Below are 6000 nucleotides of genomic sequence, written 5' to 3'. Positions count from 1 at the left end.
ATTAGAAACAGGCTTGATGCAATGAACAAAAGGCTATAAGAATCACAACAAGTAAGTATGACAGGAGAAAAGGTAATGGAAAATAATAATCTGAGCAAAAGAGAAAAAATAATTATACAAGAGACTAGACTTAAGGAACTCAGAGACTCCATCAAACATAATATTCATACTGTTGGAGTCCCAGAAGAAGAAGAGAGACAGAAGAGAGGAAGAAAATTTATGTCAAGAAATAATAGCAGAAAACTTTCCTAATCTGGGAAAGGAATCAGACATCCAGATCCAGAAGGCACAGAGAACTGTCATCAGAATCAATAAAAGCAGGCCAAAATCAAGATATATTGTAATTAAATTTGCAAAATATACTAATAAAGAAAAAAAATCTTAAAAGCAGCAAGGCAAAAGAAGTCCTTAACTTACAGAGGAAGACCCATAAGACTAGCAGGAGACTTCTCCACAGAAACTTGGCAAGCCAGAAGAAAGAGTGGCATGATATATTTAACATGCTGAATGGAAAAAATCTGCAGCCAAGAATATTCTTTATGGCAAGGATATCATTCATGATAGAAGGGTAGATAAAGAGTTTCACAGGCAAACAAAAACTAAAGGAGTTCATGACCATTAACTAGCCCTGCAAGAAATATTAAAGGAGACTGTTTGAGTGGAAAGGAATAGTGAAAAGGGAAAAGACAAGAAAGGAAGAGAGAAAATCTCCATAAACATTGATGAAACAAGTAATAAAATGGCACTAAATACATATCTATCAATAACTGCTCTGGATATAATAGGACTACATGCTCCAATCAAAAGACAATGGATGAAAAAAACAAGACCAATCTATATGCTTCCTACAGATGACTCATTTTAGACCTAAGGACTTGAAACAAACAAACAAACAAAAAAATCCCATAATAGGGATGCCTGGGTGGCTCAGCAGTTTAGCGCCTGCCTTCTGCCCAGTGTGTGATCCTGGAGTCCCGGGACCGGGTGCCACATTAGGCTTCTGTGTGGAGCCTGCTTCTCCCTCTTTCTATGTCTCTGCCTCTCTCTCTCTCTTTTATGAATAAATAAATAAAAACTTTAAGAAAATCCTATAATAATAATTATTGTTTACCCATTTTTCTAAAATGAATCAATCTGCAGATGATTGTAATTTTAATCTACAGGATTATATATGCTAACTATAAGAACTACAAAAGTTGTAAATAACATAATAGTTAATGAATTTTATTAACTTGAATAGAAATGTGGGAACTGATATGTTTTTGCTTAAAAGTCATATAAATTCTTAGAAAAATGATGAATCAGTTTTTGAATCATGGCCCATTAAAGGAAAATTATGTTTAATAACTTGATTCAATTATTAGAAAATATGTAAGTATGCATGGAATTACATGCGGATTGTGTTATCTAGTTTTCAACTGTAAATTATCTCTGAATAAAATTTATGGTCTTATCAAAATTTTATATAAATATAAGCTGTACATTAAATTTTAAAGACATATGAAAAATGAATATAAAATATTGGTAAACTTACTTTGATATTTAGAGTGAATCTTCATTGCAGATTGAAAGTAATGGAATGGAGAAACATTTATCATGCAAATAGATTGTGAAAGATGCTAGGGATTAGCAAATATTATATCAGACAAAATAGACTTTAAAACAAAGACTGTAGCGAGATGAAAAAGGACACTATATCATAATATAGGAGACAATCCCATAAAAAGATCCACAATTTTAAATATTTATGCACCTGAAATAGAAGCACCCAAATATATAAAACAATTAATAACAAAAATAAAGGAACTAATTGAATAATACAATAATAATAAGGGACTTTAACTCCCCACTTAAATCAAAGGGCAGATCATCTAAACAGAAAATCAACAAGCCATTCAAATGGCTTTGAATGACATGCTGGGCCATAGGAACTTGACAGATACATTCAGAACATTCCATCCTAAAGCAGCATACATTATCTTTTCAAGTGCATATGGGACACTCTCCAGAATAAATCACACACTGGGTCACAAAATAGGCCTCAAAAAGTACAAAAAGATTTGAGATTATACCATGCATATTTTCTGACCACAATACAAGAAAAAATATGGAAAGATCACAATATATGGAGGTTAAACAACATGCTGCTAAAGAATGAATGGGTCAACTAGAAAATCAAATACAAAAATACATGGAAACAAATAAAAATGAAAACTCAAGGTTCCAAAACCTTTGGGATGCAGCAAAAGCAGTCCTATGAGGGAAGCATATCATAATACAGGCCTACCTCAAGAAGCAAGAAAGATCTCCAATAAATACCCTACCTTATACCTAAAGGAGCTAGAAAAATAATAACAAAGCCTAAAGCCAGCATAAGGATGGAAATGATAAATATTAGAACAGATATAAATGATACAGAAACAAAAACAATAATAGCAACAAACCAATAGAACAGATCAATGAAACCAGGAGCTGAATCTTTGGAAAAAATTAATAAAATTAATAAATCCCTGGTCATACTTATCAAAAATAAACAGAAAGGAAGAAATAAATAAAATTATAAATGAGAGAAGAGATCTAACAACCAATACCACAGAAATATAAACAGTTATAAGAGAAAATTATGAAAAACTATGCGCCAACAAATTGGACAAACTGGAAAAAATGGATAAATTATTAGGAACATATAAACTACCAAAACTGAAAAAGGAAGAAATAGAGAACTTGAACAGACCAATAACAAGCAAAGAAATTGAATCAATAATAAAAAATATCCTAACAAACAAAAGTCCAGAGCCAGATACCCTTGCAAATGAATTCTACTAAACATTTAAAGAAGAGTTGATATCTATTCTCAAAGTATTCCAAAACATAGAAAAGGAAGGAAAACTTCCAAATTCATTTTATGAGGCCAGCATTACCCTAATAATAAAAACCAGATGACTCCACTTATAAAGAGGACTACCGCCCAATATCCCTGGTTAGCATGGATGCAAAGTTCTCAATAAAATACTAGTAAACTAAATCCAACAATACCTTCGAAGAATCATTCACCATGATCATGTAGGATTTATTCCTGGGCTGCAAAGATGGTTCAATATTTGCAAATCAACCATGTGCTATATCACATTAATAAAAGAAAGGAGAAGAATCACATGATCCTTGATAAATGCAAAAAAAGCATTTGACATAGTACAATGTTAATTTATGATGAAAACCTTCAATAAGGTAGGGTTAGAGGGAACATAATAAATGCCACATATGAAAAATCTACAGTTAATATCCTTAATGGAGAAAAACTGAGAGCGTTTCCTCTATAGTCAGGAACAAGACTGAGATATCCACTGTTAACACTCTTATTTAACATATTACTAGAAGTCCTAGCCACAGCAATCAGATAACCTAAAGAAGTAAAAGACATCCAGATTGGCAAGGAAGAAGTCAAACTTTCACTCTTTGAAGATGATGTTATACTTTATATAGGAAATTCAAAAGACTACACCAAAAGAAATTGCTAGAACTGATACACAAATTCAGGAAAGTTGCAGGATAAAAAATCAATGTACAGAAATCTGTTGCATTTCTGTACATGAATAATGAGGCAACAGAAATATAAATCAAGGAATCAATCTCAAAATTGTACCAAACCAGGAGTGCCGGTGTGGCTTACCCAGTTGAACGTCTGACTCTTGATTTCAGCTCAGGGATTTCTCAGGGTCATGAGATCAAGCCTCACATCAGGTTCCACACTCAGTGGGGAGTCTGCTTGAGATTTTCTTTCTCTCTTCTGTTCCCTCTGGCCCTCCTCAACACTCTCCCTCTCTAGAATAAATAAATAAAATCTTAAAAAAAAACCAATTACACCCAAATCCACAAGATCACTAGGAATAAACCTATTCAAAGTGGTGAGAGACTTATACTTTGAAAATTATAAAACACTGATAAAAAAATGGAAGATGACACAAATAAATGGAAAAATATTACAAGTTCATGGAATGGAAGACAAGTAGCACTGAAATATTTGTATTACCCAGAACAATTTACACACTTAATGAAATCCGTATCAAAATACCAGCAGCATTTTTTTTTTTAAGATTTTAAGTAATCTCTGCATCCAATGTGGGACTTGAATTTATAACCATGAGAGTTCAACACTCCACCAACTGAGCCAGACAGGCATCCCCCAATAGAATTTTCAGAGCTAGAACAAGCAATTCTAAAGTTTGTATGGAACCATAGAAGACCCTGAATAGCCAAAGCAACTTGCCATTTGCAATGTTAAGGATAGAGCTAGAGAGTATTATGCTAAGTGAAATCAGTCAGAGAAAGACAAATACCATATGATTTCACTCATACGTGGAATTTAAGAAACAAACCAAACAATCAAAGAAGAAAAAAGGAAAGGCAAACCAAGAAACAGACTCTTAACTATAGAGAACAACCCAATGGTTACCAGAGGGGAGGTGGGTCAGAGGATGGGTAAAATAGATGGTGGGGGTTAAGGAGTGCACTTGTGATGAGCACCAGATGTTATTGTAAGTGTTGAATCACTAAATTATACACCTGAAACCATATTACACTGTATATTAACTAACTGGAATTTAAAGAAAAATTTAAAAAATGAAAAAACCATAAGGACAAGATAGTCATTGTTTCATAAGGTTAAGTCTATTTAATATAGATTCCTATTTTTAAAATTTTCGATTATAATATGTTCTGATTTTCATCTATACATTGTTCTTTAACATTCAATATTTTTCTTTACAGATAAAATTCAAAATTTTAGGAATCAGTATTTTAAGGAATCTTATTCTTAGAATATAAGATATGAGACTTTACTGGCAATATTTGCATTCTCTGAAACATTTTAAAACACTTTCTATGTATAAAATTGGGACTTTTATATGTCTAATACTTCCTTTCCAAGTTTTTAGTAAGCTTTTCAGGAAATCAATTTCTCTTATCTTTTCCCCTCTCTCTATATATATATATCTCTTTCTCCCACCTATCTTTCAATCAATCTATGGCTCTATCATCTATCTAAAAATAGTACATATCCTCAAAGTAACAGACAGTCACATATGTGATTCCCTGATCCCCCAAACACTAACGGATGTAAAGAGTATCCATGAATTATTGAATAAGGAACTGTGGAATAGAAAATATACCACATATCATTTGTGCTTAAGATTTAAACAGTAAATTAAATGATTTAAGCCCTGCAATGAGGTCAATGCATTGACAAGTTATCTATTCATTAAAAGCCAATGTTAGTCTTGTGAAAGAGTTTGTGATGTATACTTTAAAAGAAATAGGTGGCAACATCCTCTATCGTAAAGCTCCTTTCTAAAACAAACCTATTTGTCTGAAATGGAGATGTGAGAAATATATATTCCATTAAGAGATAGTCCAAATTTATTTAATAAATCAATATTTATTCAATAAATGAAAGTTAGGCATTCATTTCCTAAATCTCATGTATGATAAGATCTTGATGAACTTTACATTTTAAATCAGGAAAATTTTCAGTTGATACTAAATAGTAACTTAGTTTAATACAAACAACTGCAACTTAATAGAAAATTCAAGTGATAAAGAACGGTGCTGAAATACAGGCTTTATGCTTTAATAAGCTCCTGATACAGGAAACTTCTAGAAGTAGTGAAACATTCAAGTGTTCTGAAGTATTTCCAATTATATTTTTGGGTCTCCTTAAAGCAGCCCCAATACTAATATCTGGTATTTTGTCTCATTTCTGAAAGAATTTTAGTTTAATCAAACTGATCCCAAGCCTCCTAAGCTTTGATGAAATCTAACAAAAGTACCTATCCATAATGTGTACAAGTTCAACATATCCACTTTCTATATCATGAAAATAATTAAGTACCAAAAACTACTTCTGATAGAATATGGAAATATCAAATTTAAGACATTGTTAAAGTTCAGAGTCCAATGCCACTAAAGTATGTAGGTTTCTCCTAGTGTTTGAAAGCAAGTTTT

The sequence above is a fragment of the Canis lupus genome, chromosome 13 (assembly GCF_003254725.2).
Source record: "Canis lupus dingo isolate Sandy chromosome 13, ASM325472v2, whole genome shotgun sequence".
In the NCBI taxonomy this organism is placed as follows: Eukaryota; Metazoa; Chordata; class Mammalia; order Carnivora; family Canidae; genus Canis; species Canis lupus.
This window is presented reverse-complemented; position numbering follows the sequence as displayed.